Source organism: Oncorhynchus tshawytscha, linkage group LG21, assembly GCF_018296145.1.
Source record: "Oncorhynchus tshawytscha isolate Ot180627B linkage group LG21, Otsh_v2.0, whole genome shotgun sequence".
Lineage (NCBI taxonomy): Eukaryota > Metazoa > Chordata > Actinopteri > Salmoniformes > Salmonidae > Oncorhynchus > Oncorhynchus tshawytscha.
Window position 1 is genome coordinate 6,865,804 of NC_056449.1, and position 16,466 is coordinate 6,882,269.

Below are 16,466 nucleotides of genomic sequence, written 5' to 3' on the forward strand. Positions count from 1 at the left end.
CTGTAATATGATTTGTGGATTCAAATCAAGCATTTCAACGTGCGTCCATGTGCGTGTGTGTCGTCAGCGGCGGGTTAGCACGGTATGCATGTTGTAGTCGTAGACATGTTCTCAGAACTTGTGGAATGAAAGTGCTTTATATGCAAATGGGGATGATTGCTAGAACAGAACGGCTTTAAATGGAAACGATCGTCACTGGAGCGTGAGCCCTGACGAGATAAAAGGCTTTGCCTCAAAGTGTCGAGAGGGGTAGAGCGCCCAGTCACACACTAACATGTACTCTGTAGCTGAGTGAGAGGAAAGCTGAGGAGATGGGAGGATGTGGCTTGGTTGTGGCTGGGAAGTGGAACGGGGAGAGGGAGTGACTGTGAGGATTTGGGGTCAGACTGAGGGTGAGGCGAGGTCTAGGAAGGAGGTTGGGGTACGGTGAGTTTTGGGGATAGGTGGGATTGAGGTTTGAGTTTGGCGAAGATGAGTTTGAGGGTTAGGTTAGGTGTGGCGGTGGGGGAGTTGTAGTGGGAGTTAGTCGAGACTGTTGAGTTGAGTTGAGACTGAGGGAGGTAGCAGATGTCACAGGGAGTTATTCACACAACACTGGACAAGGGATATCCCAGAGGGCCTTAAACTGTACAGGGCAGCAGTGAACCCTAAAGTCAATCAGAGTAGTGTTATGGGGCAGAGGGGGGAGTAGGACAGAGGAGTGATTTAGAGGCAGAGAGGGAAGGAGGGAGGAACGCAAGATGGTGCTTTTGGGCAGAGAGGTAGGGAGGGATGCTTTGTCCTTGTATGTCCTTCAATAGGCTACCAAAGAGATGAAAGGGGAGCTCTCTCTCTCTTGCTCTCAAGTCCACTCATCAAAAATAAAGAGAGATTAATTTAGATCAGCAACAGTGCACTGGAACTAGCTGGCTGTGAGAGTAGATGACTGTTTGCTCGAAGATGGTAAAGGATCATGTTTTGAATAACATGCCATGTGAGAGGATAGCTTTTTGTGTGTGTGTGTGTGTGTGTGTTAGAGAGACTACTATGGGGGTGTGCAATAAGACAGGATAAGCGCCGTATTCAGAACGAACAGACTGAGTGAATGAACAGAATGTGACTGAGTCCTATCACACAGAGGATCCTCATTTCCCATATAGCAGCCTGGGTGATTGGAAGTGACCTGAGGTATCCAACATTGTGCGTGCTCCTTTTGCATTAGCTTACTGTGAATGTCTGTGTGCATGTGAGTGACTGAGGATGAAGCGTGAGGCACTTCTCCTCCGTAATTCTCCGAGCTCTGTTTGTCTTGTAACTCAATAATCCTTCTGTCACAAGCCATTCATCAAACCACACAGAGAGCTATAGGTTTTAATCACCTCTCATCTCCTCCTCTGCTTCCCTGGCTGTGTCGCCGCTTGGATAAAATATGCATAAGGTGGATATTGATTACAATATCTGTGCGTCATCATTACTCTGCTATATTACAGTTCATTACGGAGCCAGAGACTGAAGGATACTGTTATCAGGAAGTAAGTACGGGGGGCAGGGAATGATTAACCAATGCTTCGTCCATTGGAGTGATGACATTGATTGGCTCAGCCTGCTGTCAGTCATCCATCAGGCTTTCATTGGTATTAGCATAATTCAATAAGGAAGTGAGTGATGGCCTGATAATAGACACAGCAGCACGGTACTGATGATAGGGCTGTATTGTTTACAGGACAGTAATACAAGGAAGACTGGTAAGAGAGATTTGCTGAGTACATCGTTTTACATAAAGAACAGCCTAATGCATTCATCAGTCAATCTGGATAGATCTGAAACACACCCTAGCACTCAAATTTGTTTATTCATTTAGACTCTAAGGCGGTGTTTACACAGTCAGTCCAATTCTGATCTTTTTACGAATTATTGGCAAAAGATTGGATCTGATTTGTCAAAAGACAAAAGACATTGGCAAGAGATCAGAATTGGGCTGCATGGGTAAATGCAGTCCATGGAGTTTAGTTTATCTTTATTGGCTGACCGAAGTACCATTTTCAAAGTTGGTCCATGACTATTACAGGTGTGCAGGACTGGGCTGAGAGATCTTGACAATAGGAAATGTGTAAAGATGAAAGAAACATTTGGATCTTGGCTTGGATATGACCATAATCTGCGACAAACCCCAAGCTTCTCTGTGTGTCTGAGATTGTATGTGGAATACTGATGAATATAATGTATGACTGAAGTACAAGGAAGGAAGGGGTAGAGGTGTGTGTGTGTCTATGTGTGTGTACACAGTATCCGCCTGCAGGCAAAGGGATGAAGAACAGGAGGGTAGAGGTGTGTGTGCGTGTGTGTGTACGCGCATCTGCGTGCGAGTGAGTGAGTGAGTGTGTCTGTTTGTATGTGTGTAAGGGATGGTGGTTACCTAGAACTTAAACTATTAATTCCAAATATAACTTCCACGTGTGACACAGCCCCAACATACACACCTGTGGAATTCCAAAACGAACCAACGCACTCAGACAGCACTTTACCTAAGATTGTGTGTGTGAACGCACGCATGGGAGCCCGCCCTGTGACATTCGTTCAGAATTGCTGGATTACGTTCCCAAGCAGTGTAACGGTTTTCTTGCGGTGAAGGAGAGGCGGACCAATACCCAGCATGGTTACTATTCATGGTTCTTTAATAAAGCAACTACACATGAACAAACTAACAATACAAGAAACGTGAAAAACCAAAACAGCCCTATCTGGTGCAAACACAGAGACAGGAACAATCACCCACAAAACCCAACACCAAACAGGCTACCTTAATATGGTTCCCAATCAGAGACAATGACTAACACCTGCCTCTGATTGAGAACCATATCAGGCCAAACATAGAAGTAGACAACCTAGACATGTAACAGAATGCCCACTCAGATCACACCCTGACCAAACAAAACATAGAGAAATACAAAGCAAACTATGGTCAGGGTGTGACAGTACCCCCCCAAGGTGCGGACTCCGGCCGCAAAACCTGAACCTATTGTGGAGGGTCTGGGTGGGCATCTGTCCGCGGTGGGGGCTCTGGTGCTGGACGTGGCCCCCACTTCACCATAGTCTTAGTCCGCCCCATTGTCCGCTTCCGTGGCCTACTAACCACGGCGACCCTACTAATAGACCCCACTGGACAGAGGGGCAGCAGCTCGGGACAGAGGGGCGGCAGCTCGGGACAGAGGGGCAGAAGCTCTGGGCTCTGGGCTGAGTGGGGGCTCTGGCGCATCTGGGCTGAGTGAGGGCTCTGGCGCCTCTGGGCTGAGTGGGGGCACTGGCGGATCCTGGCTGACTGGCGGCACTGGCGGATCCTGGCTGACTGGCGGCACTGGTGGCTCCTGGCGGCACCGGCGGCTCCTGGCGGCACCGGCGGCGCTGGGCAGACTGGCGGCACCGGCGGGGCTGGGCAGACTGGCGGCACCGGCGGCGCTGGGCAGACGGGTGGCTCAGGCGGTGCTGGGCAGACGGGCGGCTCAGGCGGTGCTGGGCAGACGGGCGGCTCAGATGGCGCTGGGCAGACGGGAAGCTCCGGCAACGCTGGAGAGGAAGGCTCTGGCAGCGCTGGACTGAGGAGCTCTGGCGCCTCTGGATTGAGGGGATCTTGCGCCTCTGGACTGAGGGGCGGGAGCTCTGGCAGCGCCGAACAGGCGGGAGACTCCAACAGCGCCGGAGAGGAGGAAGGCTCCGGCAGCGTCGGAGAGGAGGAAGGCTCCGGCAGCGTCGGAGAGGAGGAAGGCTCCGGCAGCGCTGGACAGGAGGAAGGCTCCGGCAGCGCTGGACAGGCGGGAGAATCCGGCAGCGCTGGACAGGCGGGAGACTCCGGCAGCGCTGGAGAGGAGGAAGGCTCCGGCAGCGCTGGACAGGCGAGGCGCACTGTAGGCCTGATGTGTGGTGCTGGCACTGGTGGTACTGCGCCGAGGACACACACAGGAAGCCTGGTGCGGGGAGCTGCCACCGGAGGGCTGGTGTGTGGAGGTGGTACTGGATAGACCGGACCGTGCAGGCGCACTGGAGCTCTTGAGCACCGAGCCTGCCCAACCTTACCCGGTTGAATGCTCCCGGTCGCCCTGCCAGTGCGGCGAGGTGGAATAGCCCATATTAGCGATATAATAGCGATATTCTCCTGGCTGTGCCCAGGGTCCTTTTCCGTCCAATTCATCCTCCCATGTCCATTCCTCCTCGCGCTGCTCCTGCTGCCGCTTCTCCTGCTGCACCTTGGGGCGGCGACACTCCCCTGGTTTTGCCCAGGGTCCTCTCCCGTCGAGGATTTCTTCCCAAGTCCAGAAGTCTTTATTTCGCTGCTCCTGCTGCTGCCCGTTACCACGCCGCTTGGTCCTGTTGTGGTGGGTGATTCTGTAACGGTTTTCTTGCGGTGAAGGAGAGGCGGACCAATACGCAGCGTGGTTACTATTCATGGTTCTTTAATAAAGCAACTACACATGAACAAACTAACAAAACAAGAAACGTGAAAAACCAAAACAGCCCTATCTGGTGCAAACACAGAGACAGGAACAATCACCCACAAAACCCAACACCAAACAGGCTACCTAAATATGGTTCCCAATCAGAGACAATGACTAACACCTGCCTCTGATTGAGAACCATATCAGGCCAAACATAGAAATAGACAAACTAGACATGTAACATAGAATGCCCACTCAGATCACACCCTGACCAAACAAAACATAGAAACATACAAAGCAAACTATGGTCAGGGTGTAACAAGCAGTCCTCACCTCAGAGTCTCGTCCATATGGATGAGATATCTCTCTCATATCTCTCTCGCCCAGACATAGGCATTCCGACAGTGTGCGAGTGTGGTATTAACGCTACTCCGGGCTCTATCTTCGGCGTGCACTAAGGAGGCGCAAGTGTCAGATGCAAGTTAGTTCGCAATTCCATCATTAAAAACAAAACTGGTCCACTGGCATTTTTCAGGTCTAACGCTCTAATGTGTAACATCATCTCGTTTGTGTTGATGTGGGAGGGGTGGCAATATTTGAGGTGTGACCTTAATAAAAAAAAGCCACCATTTTATGCAGCGCTAATTGGAAGTTTTAAGACCCACAAAAAGCAGGACTTAACCGTAGCCCAGTTGATAATGGCATGCATTTGAGAGCGGAAGCACAGTCTATTCAGCCATGATGCACAGTGGAAGAGAGATGTGCCTTTTGTGCCGGTGAATGTCGTATTTAGAAACCTTTTAAAAAACGATTGGTTGACACTGCATTTCGTCTAATTTGATTATAAACCAAGCGTAGCCTAACCTGGTTTAGCGGAATCACATAGGTGTAACGTTTTATCTAAGGCAATTAGCAAAGTAGCCTATGAAGAAATGGTTTTAAATGGTCTACTGAGAGTGCTTTGGAATATTTTTTTAAGTTTTTGGCCATCGGGCTTTTTCATAATTCACAATTCACATACCTGCACCCTTAATTTTGCTTGTTCAAGTAGGCTATCCAGCCTCATTTTCAAAGAGCGCCCCTCGACCGATTACCAAGGTCACGCTCCTCCAGTCCAAACTATTCAGTCCTCCTATAATGACATATTAATACAATGCATTCGGAAAGCACTCAGACCCCTTGACTTTTCCCACATTTCATTACATTACAGGCGCATTCTGAAATGGATTCAATCAAATAATTCTTCAGAAATCTACACACCTTACCCCCATAATAACAAAGAGAAAACAGGTTTTTATAAATTAAATAGAAAAAACAGCAATACCTTATTTACATAAGTATTCAGACCCTTTGCTATGAGACTCAAAATTGAGCTCAGTTGCATCCTGTTTACATTGATCATCCTTGAGATGTTTCTACAACTTGATTGCCAAGAGGTCGAAGTAATTGTCCATAGAGCTCCGAGATGGGATTGTGTCCAGGCACAGATCTGGGGAAGGGTACCAAAACATTTCTGCAGCATTGAAGGTCCCCAAGAACACAGTCGCCTCCATCATGGAAGAAGTTTGAAAACGCCAAGACTTTTCCTAGAGCTGGTGCGGGGAGCTGCCACCGGAGGGCTGGTGTGTGGAGGTGGTACTGGATAGACCCGATCTCTTAAAGAGATCTAGAGTTCCTCTGTGGAGATGGAAAAACCTTCCAGAAGGACTACCATCTCTGTGGCACTCCACCAATCAGGCCTTTATGGTAGAGTGTCCAGACGGAAGCCACTCCTCAGTAAAAGGCACGACAGCCTGCTTGGACTCTCAGACTATGGGAAACAAGATTCTCTGGTCTGATGAAAACAAGATTGAACTATTTTGCCTGAATGGCAAGCACCACGTCTGGACAAAACATGGCACCATCCCTACGGTGAAGCATGGTGGTGGCAGATGTTTTTCCGCAGCAGGGACTGGGAGACTGCTCAGTATCGAGGGAAAGATGAACGGAGCAAAGTACAGAGAGATCCTTGATGAGAATCTGCTCCAGAGCGCTCAGGACCTCAGACTGAGGTGAAGGTTCACCTTCCAACAGGACAACGACCCTAAGCATACAGCCAAGACAGTGCAGGAGTGGCTTCGACACAAGTCTCTGAATGTCCTTGAGTGGCCCAGCCAGAGCCCGGACTTGAACCTGATCAAACATCTTTGGAGAGACCTGAAAATAGATGTGCAGCAACCCTCCCTATCCAATCTGACAGAGCTTGAGAGGATCTGCAGAGAAAGGAAGTCCACAACTACGGGTATGTAAAGCTTGTAGCATCATACCCAAGAAGACTCAACACTGTAATCGCTGCCAAAGGTGTTTCAACAAAGCACTGACTAAAGGGTCTGAATACTTGTAAAAACATGACATTTAATACATTTGCAAAAAATTCTGAAAACCTGTTTTTGCTTTGTTATTATGAGGTATTGTGTGTAGATTGCTGAGTGGAAGAAAAAAAACGATGTAATACATTTTAGAATAAGGCTGTAACGTAACTAAATGTGGAAAAAGTCAAGGGGTCAGAATACTTTCCAAAGGCACTGTAGGTAACAATAAAATTGACAGGAGTCTAGTTTTTGTATAGATGTGCGAATGTTATGAATGTTATGAGTAATGACATTTAGGCCTAGGTGAAACGAAAGATGGAATTGATGATATCACCCTTTTGACCCCATCCTATTTAGAAATATTTTTGTTGTTTTAAAAAACAGCTTGTTTTCCATTCCAGGCATTACAACGACCCTGTCCTCCTATAGCTCCTCCCACAAGCCTCTTATGGTATAGGCCTAGGCTAAATTTTGCTTATTGAGAACATGCCTCAGACATACAATACAATCGACGGAAGCCTAGTAATTCTTATTTAGCAGAATTGTGATCCGTAAAGACCTATACGGCTAGGCTTGTTGAAGCCAATTACAACAATGCTACTCCGCTCATAATTCTGGCTGTGAAAATAGCAAAAATATCTCTGACACACCCCCTGACCTATAGCGCTACCGCCAGCTCTCAGATTTACCATTGCGTTAGGTTTGTTAAAATCGAGCCCATTGTCATTGTCTCTCCCTTGACCTTCATTCTGGACCTTCATTCTGGACCTCCTCTTCTCTTTTCACCCTCTCACTCATCTTTCCCTGGCACTTACTTTTCCCCACTTTGGTTGGGGAAGGTCCAATGCAGCTGTTTTTATCTCAATATCAAATCATTTCTGAGTAACAATTAAGTACCTTACTGTAAAATTGTCAAAGTGAAACAAAAATAGCAATTTCTCAACCAATAATTTTTCGAGGACTGTCTGGGAGTGTTCTGAGTGGGGAAGGAAAAGGGCAAAACTAGCTGTTATTTGCGGTCTGTTTACACATTTATCGCCTGTTGATGTCACCAGAAAGGCCAAAACTCAATCCCTCTAAACCAGGCAGAAATTTCAGGCAGTCTTTTCAAACAGCTCTTACACTAATAGGGAAATGGCATTATCGGCATTATCACAATTTCACAGTATTATTCCAACCTCAGAGTGTGGAAATATATATAAAATACAGTACAATCACGTTTTTGACTGCACTGAGCCTTTAAACTGATTCTCTCACTTCATGGTTGTCTTCGAACTCAGCATGAAGGCTATTTGTTCTCTCCACACTTAAGGAGGCTCCTGGTGAGAGGAAGGAACTGTTGTTTGTTGCTTGGTAAACATCCTCTCTGCAGTGTCTGTAATGAGGTTGTTAGCTGTCCTTCCTCCTGCTAGCCAGGATTAGCCTGTTTTCTCAGTGTGTGTGTGTGTGCGCTAGTTAGGTCAGATGGGACCTCAGGGCTGTTGGCTTGTTTATTCTCACTGTGTGTGTGTTATTTTGTGGTCTGAGGTAGATGAGAGACAATGCATGTGTGAGGGCTGCCGTGTGGAAGAAGATGGCATGAGGACACTGGGCTCTATTTTCACTGGCATTAAGGCAACGTGTTTTTTTTTGCGGCACTAGTGTCAAACACCTGTTAGTTTGCATGTAAAAACTGCCGCACTGGCATTTTCCAACCCGAACGCCAGGTTCGGCAATTTACCTGTCTTATATCAGCTCGCTTGCACTCAGACGGGAAGGGCGGAAACATGAAGGAAATACATGATCCAAAGTGATCATTTCAGCAAAGTGCAAATTTCAGGTATTGCTGATAGGGATATTTAAGACCAACCACAAGCTGGTTTTAGTGGTAACGCAGTTTGTTATGGCATGAATCTTGACAGGGGAAATGCAGCCTATCCAGCCGTGACGCACTTTGCCCGTATGTGCATGGAACATGAGTAGCCTAATGTGCTTTAGGTTCCTTTATACTGTACCTCATATTTAGAAATGTAAAAAATATGTTTTTTCCCGTTTTGTTTTATTTGGTTAAAAACCAAGCATAGCCTCCCCTTTTTTTTGTCCTGCCCAATGCAATCACAAAGTAGTCGAGATGGCCGATAAAGGGTTTGGCTCCTGAAACCTCTTGGAAATGAAGCTTAATCACCGAAGCTTTATTAGAATATAAAGTTTGAGAGTAAAACAGTGAGCTGACATTCCCTTTTTATCTACACTTTGTAAGCAGGTCCACATTATTTTAGCCATGCAGGGCCCATTTAGCACATGCCTAAAACCACCTCCATGATGTAGGTTATACGTGTCCATGACCATCATGAAACGAGAGATTAGAACCTCGGCGAATACCAGTAACCCTCGTAATTTAGAAGTTATCTGTTAACCTGCAAAAATTGATTGTATTTTTTTCCCTTTCATATGTTCAAAAACCCAAGCCCTTTCTTCAGCCTACTATAAAGAAGGCTGGTTCAAAAGCAATATGTGTCTTATTTATCCTGCTGATTTTATGATATAATTACATTTTACGTTTATTTATTGTTGTTGTTATAAAAAAAAAACAGATTGCTTGTTTTTCATTTACTTTTATTACAACCAATCTTATTAGAATGATTCACCTCCCTGGTATTTATGGGTGCATCGTCCGTTGGGCACATGCAATGCATTGTCTGGAGATGTGTGAATGTGATCTGATCTGTAAAATGGTTACGATTATGTTCATATAAAATAGGCCTATTTGGTAGCAGCATGAGTGGACATTCTCGCTTACAGATGGGGCCTGTAAGTGTGACATGGCTATTTAAAGCAAGTTGCTGTTTTGTTTAGAATTTGATTAGAATTATTCATCTTTTTATGCCTTATCAATGCATTTAATCTTGCTTATTGGCAATGTTTTGCGTGTCCATGCTCAGCCATAATGCAATTTACAGTAGGCCTGGCACCTATGTGTGAGTGCTATTGAAGCTATGCAATAACTTCAGTGGCAATTTCAGCATGTAAATCTTGGTGGGGCAAAAAAAAAAGAAAGTGGGATGCATGCCAGCAAAGCCACTACACAACACAACATTAAACAAAACATTAATTACACTATAACGATGACAAACGGTTCCCACAAACTGTTAGGGCCTACATAAAGCTGTCCCAACAGCAGTCCCAACACCTTACCACTGCTACACCTGGCTATCAGTGGAACCTTGTCTGGCAGCAAAACAGTTCATTCAGCCTCATTTACTGCCACCAAGTCAGAACCGTAGGATAAATAAAGAGGGCATACAAGCAGACAATGAAAGCTCTTACAATATTCGATGACTACATTTCTCAAAAACAGGTTATAGGCTAGATGTGCACCACCAAGTCAGAACAGTAGTCGAAATTAAGAGGTGAAAATATACCAAATTATTAGGGTGAGGCACATGGGCTACTAATATCTTACTAGACAACATACACTTAGTATTACTTTCTTAGCTACAGTATACATATCTCCATGGCATATTACATCATTTATGCAGCAGCATATAAGACATTATAGGACTCACCTTGTTGTGATGTGCTCACTTGAACAGGAAGGAGGCATCAAAGAAAGAGAGGCTGGATTTACAATTACGAGTTGGACATTCAAAACACATTTTCCCAGTTTGAGCTTGTTTATTAATGATTTCCCAGTTGCATTGCTTGCAGTTAGCCACTGTCATGATTCCTTCCAAACCACTCATTGTTGAATTTGCAATTTCAAACTTATGTAATGTTTATGTCCAATGGACGATGAGCACCAATACGGTTTATCTATAATTTATCTTCATTATTTCTCTTCATTTGACAAAAAAAGATGCAATAAATGTGAGGCTCAAAACAGGTGCCCCACCTGCCCTGAATGACGGGTCGCCATTATTGCATTTTCCTTTTCCAAATGGGCGGTAATTTAGAATGCATAAGATATTTATGATAGGACAGCTTCTCCCTGTGTCCCTCAGTCTTCCCGCTCTTTCACTCAAACCCAGCCCCTTTTCTTTTGTGTAACAAGTGTCATATCTGTTCCGCCCGCTAGGGACGTTTTCCTTTATGATGTAATTTATAATCAAGTTATGATTAATTATGTGTATGTATAATTCTGTGTGATTAGTTGGGTATTTAGTAAATAAATAATTAAACCCAATTTTGTATTGCTGATTCAACTTGTTAGGCAGGGTTCATGCAGATAACCAAGATTGTACAACTTTCAGATGAGACTGAATTAAGGTGAGGATTAATATTGACTGCTATTGATGTAAAATATTACTAGGTCTTTAAGAGTTTCTTCGGAAGATAACAGCTCTATAAATATTCTTTCGTGGTGCCCTGACTCTCTAGTTAATTACATTTACATGATTAGCTCAATCAGATAATATTAATTACGGAGAAATTATTTTATAGAATAGCATGTCATATCACTTAATCCGTCATAGCCAAAGACACGACAGTGGGCTAATTGAGGCAACGTTTTCCCTGTCCTAGCTACACAATAACTTTTTTTTAAATGTATATATTTTTAAAATAAAATCTAAATCAAAATCCACTCCAGATACAAACTTATACATACAAACAACAAATTAAAGACGCACACAAACAATGACTACATCTCATCTTCCCAGAAATGCATGCTCACATCCCCATCCCTATTGCCTGCATTATTGTTTGCCACTTGGCCTTATTAAATTGAACCAATTTGTTTTTCTCAGTCACTCTTGAGATTTTTCCATTGTGTTTATGATGGCTGATTGATTGATTTCCACGTTTTTAGTACACGTTTTTTTTCAAGTTAAGTGATGAGAAGAAAATCGTCCAGCCCATTGGGTCTCACTACAACCCCGTATGCCATGTCTTGAAATATGCAGACAAACGGATTAAGGTGTACATTATAATACTTCTGACAACCAACTTCCTAGTTCCGCCCACAACTTCTGGACTTTATAGCATTCCCAAAAAGTATGGATTATTGAGTCATTATTAGTTTTACCTTAAGACATGACTCTGCCGTTGTGCTGTAGAATTTGTTAATTTTGTCTCTTGTATAATATATTCTATATATTAGATTATAGTGGATTAAGCGTACATTTTCATTAACTGCAATTTTGTTAGTTATGCTCCAACTTTCCTTCCATCTTGTGCCAGCATCAGTTCTTTTTAAGTCTTGGTTCCAACAGTGTATATTGTTTTCTAATTGTCAATTAGATATACAAAAGCTTGCAGAGAGCATATCTTCCCTATCATATGAAGATCATTTTCTGACTCAAATAAGATGCCCTCAAGGTTGTTCTGATTTCCAAAATGTTTCAAATTGACATTTTGTGATGTGTAACTGTTAAGTTGCATGTCATTTGAAACTATTTGGTCAGTTCAAAACATACAATTATTTCCATGACAGAAATAAAAAGAATTTCCTGTTAATGTAATGGATGGATTCTATGCCTTTAGTTTTCCATGTGGACCAATTTAACAGTCAATTCTGAAATGCTATCCAAGGATTGTTCCATGAGGTTGTGTTTTTAGAGTGTGATATTGGTTATTGTAGAATGTTTCATTTTCTTCCATATTGTTCTTAACTATGAAGTTGTTATTGTTCTAAACTTTATCCTTTGAAACTAGACACTTAAAAAGTTTCTGGGCATGAGCATACACATCTTCAATATGTACCCATTGTTCCTCTTTAGTGCATTTAACCAGACATCATGTCGCAAGTAAAAGCCTTGGGTAGCAAGTTGATACAATTCCACGTCTGGAAGGTTAAAACCACCCTCAGACGTTTTATTCTTTGAATTGTCTTTGCCCATATAAAGTGTTATGACCTGAGTATGCTTTTCAAAGAATGTCTTCGGTGGGGTAATTGGTATTATTGAACATTTAAATACAGAAACTCCAGACATGTCTTTCTAAAGAGGTTTATTGTACCTATAGGATTTATGGGAAGATTATTCACTCTAATTAGATCTGCTTTCATATCGTTAAGTAATGGAATAAATGTATATGTATATATTTGTTGTTTGTCACTTATTAAGTATTGTAATTATTTAATATTTTTTTTGTGGTCAACTTAAGGGATTGCTGAACATTGTGAGTTATTGTTTTTCCTTTCCTATTGCCATTATATCTCCTGAAAATATGTTTTGCAAAAGGGGGCATTGAGTTTTCAATATTGGTCAGGTATATCAGGAGATCATCTGCAAATAAGGCTAGTTTATATCCATGTTTACCAATATTGATACCTGTTACGTTTGGGTCCTGTCTAATTCTTTCTGCAAGCGGTTCAATTGCCAGTGCAAACAGGAGGGGGTGGGTTCGATCTCCTAACATGCTTGCCACGTCACACACAGAGCCAGAAGCTAGTGCTACTTTGATGACTTGTAATTGGACGAACAGGCTACACTCACCACTCTCGTGAAAACTCTGCGCAGCAGTATGAAAGAGTCATTGCTGCTGTGTATCCAGGGTTGGGGAGTAACGGATTACAAATCAACTGTAACTGGACTACAGTTAACTACAGCTAAAATACTGTAATCAGATTAGAGTTACTTTTGATTAATTTTAATTCAGAAAGAATGATTTTTTTTTTGTTGACAAATTTTATTTTCTAAATGACATTTAAATAAGAATTGAAAAGGCCCAAATTTAAGTTTGTTCCACCTGAGCGAGTCTGACCACAAGCCAGAGACCATTTATTGTCCTCCACTGTGGATGCATCCCATAAAACCTAGTGGTCAAACACAGAAGTGGTTCCAATCATTACTGTGTTTGGTGTAGGCTTATCTTGGTGTGATGTTTGATAACCATGTAATTCTTTCTCGGACAATATTCTATGAATATATTTGCCTCAAAATTCAAAATGCTGATTAGCAACAGAGAAGACCTCAGCAAGACTACAAATTCCTGCAAGAAGATCCTGCATGTCATCTCTAGCCGACACTGTCAGCTACCGTTCACCAGCGCAATCAGAAAACCTGATGAATCCGTGCGCTCTATTGAAATGAATTGAATAAAGTATTTCACATCTTCAGTCCCCTAGCTCTGTCTTAGCTAGCCACTTTCGCTAGCTAGTTAGCAGAGCAGTAGACAAAACATTTATTCTCTATTACTTAACCTAGATCTTTTGGTATGCAGTATGTCGACTTTGGAGTCTATTTCAGATCTTATGGCAATTTTCAAGGACGAGCACGAGACCATTAAAAGGGGAGAAGACCACGATAAGTCTGCCCATGTGGAGAAGTGCAGCTATAGTGAGAGGCAACTTACCGGTTTGGTCAGGGCCAGCATGAGGGATAAAGTTTATCCTGTGTCGGTGAGTGTAGCTATTAAGTTAAGTTTGAGCATCTTAGAAATACAATTCATTAATTATATAATCCTTAACCAGATTACCCCGGATACTAGACTTAAATGAGTGATAACTCAGTTCTAGAATGTTGTCACTGATGAGAATGAGTCTAAATGTCTATTGACATTCAGAATTGACATTTAGACATCCAGCCTGCATTGTGGTTGCATGACCAGAGACAAATCTTCAAAAGCACAGTATTTATTTATATGGAGTGGTACCTGCATTCACACAGTCTTGATTGATAGTATCCTTCCCACTATATGTGTCACACCCTGATCTGTTTTAGCTGTCCTTGTGATTGTCTCCACCCCCCTCCAGATGTTGCCCATTTTCCCCATTATCCCCTGTGTAGATATATCGGTGTTATGTTTGTCCGTTGCCAGTTCGTCTTGTTTGTCAAGTCAACCAGCGATTTGTTTCTCAGCTCCTGCTTTTCCCCAGTCTCTCTTTTCTCTTCCTCCTGGTTTTGACCTCTGCCTGTCCTTACTCCGAGCCCGCCTGCCTGACCATTCTGCCTGCCCCTGACCCTGTCTACCTACCTGTACCTTTGCCCCCCCCCCCTGGATTTTTGACCTCTGCTTACCCTGACTCTGAGCCTGCCTGCCGTCCGGTACCGTTGCCTCACCTCTGGTTACTGACCCCTGTCTGCCTTGACCTTTCTTGCCTGCCCCTATTGGATCATTAAACTATTGTTTATTCAACACGGTCTGCATCGGGGTCTTACCTTAAACCTGATAATACGAACTGGCCATGACTGACCCAGCAAACCCAGGCCAGGTGCTTAACTTCATCTCCTCCCAAGGAGCCTCCATTGGTAGGCATGAGGAGTTTCTTTGTGGGCTGATGGAGGGGGTCCAAACGTTGGCTGAGCAACATGACTGGGCGTTGTACATGCTGCAGGAGCAATTCCGCGGGTTGGCTGGGGGGCAGCCTGCACGGTGGTAACCGCAACTCATTAACTCGGCGGTTAGCAGCGCCGCCTCACCGTCCACCCCACCTTCCTGGGAGCCCAGTTACCTCCCCCGGAATGCTTTAATGGAGAGCCGAGCACCTGGCAGGGGTTTTTAGCTAAGTGAGTCCTCATTTTTGAGCTTCAGCCCTCCTCCTTCCCCTCGGATTGCTCCAGAATAGCCTACCTCATCATGTTGATGTCTGGAAGGGCTCTCACCTGGGCCGACCATATGCATGAGCCTGGAGGGGTTCATGGGGAGGTGAGGAAGGTTTTTGATGCCCCGCTCTCCAGGAGAGGAGCTGCCCGGAAGCTAATCCAGCTCCGGCAGGACACCCGCACAGTGGCCGACTATGCAATAGATTTCTACACGTCAGCGTAGAGTGCATGGAACCCGGAAGCATTGTTTGACATGTTCCTGCACGGCGTCTCAGAGGAGGTTAAGGACGAGCTTGCGGCTCGGGAATTACCCACGACTCTTGACTCCCTCATCGCTTTGACCATCCGCATCGATGGGCGACTGCGGGAACGACAGATGGAAAGGGAATTCAATGTCACTCACACGTCCAGGGATTCCACCTTGCATCTGAGCCATCCCGGATGAACCCGACGTGGCCGAGAGCACCCGAGGTTTCCCAACCGTCCTCGAGAGTCAACGAAGAGGGCCCGAGGCACTGTTTCCCAAGCCCATGCAACTAGGCAGAGCTGGGCTGTCGCCAGCGGAATGGCACCACAGGATCAGCAAAAGGAGCTGTCTGTATTACGGGACTTTTGGTCATGTTGTGTCCTCGTGCCCGGTAAAGGACCAGGCTCACCAGGGAGCGAGTACTCTGGAGGGCCATATGGATAATGTTTCTGCTTCCCTTACTCGCACCCCTTTTCATGTCATTCTGCTGTGGGGAAACCAGTCCAAATGTCTCCGGGTCCTCATTGACTCTGGGGCCGATGAGAGCTTTTTGGATGCCACACTGGCTTCCGAGCTGAACATCCCCACTCAGCCTCTCTCCAGTCCCGTGGATGTTAGAGCGCTGGACGGGCGCCCTATAGGTTGCGTCACCCATACCGTCACTCCCATCAACCTTCGTGTGTCAGGGAATCATAGCGAGACCATTCAGTTCCTGCTCATCAAGTCCCCCCAGATTTCACATGGGATTGGGATTTGGGATTCTCCTGGCTCCAGTTACACAATCCACTCATCAACTGGTCTACGGTGGCTATCATGGGCTGGAGTCTGTTCCACGCCCATTGTCTGAAATCGGTGCATCCTGCCCTGGGATATCTTCCTGGGACCTCGGAGGTGGCTCCGGACCTCTCTGCCATTCCCGCAGACTACCAGGACCTCCAGCAGGAGGTGTTCAGCAAGGCCGGGCCTCTTCCCTTCTGCCGCACCACCCCATGACTGC

The 16,466-nt window shown here is 44.8% G+C and overlaps 1 pseudogene; it reads left to right on the plus strand.

Annotated features, from left to right (window-relative positions):
* The window catches only part of LOC121840318, a 53,188-nt pseudogene extending 37,743 nt beyond the window's left edge, over window positions 1-15,445 (plus strand).
* Window positions 15,446-16,466: the final 1,021 nt, after the last annotated feature.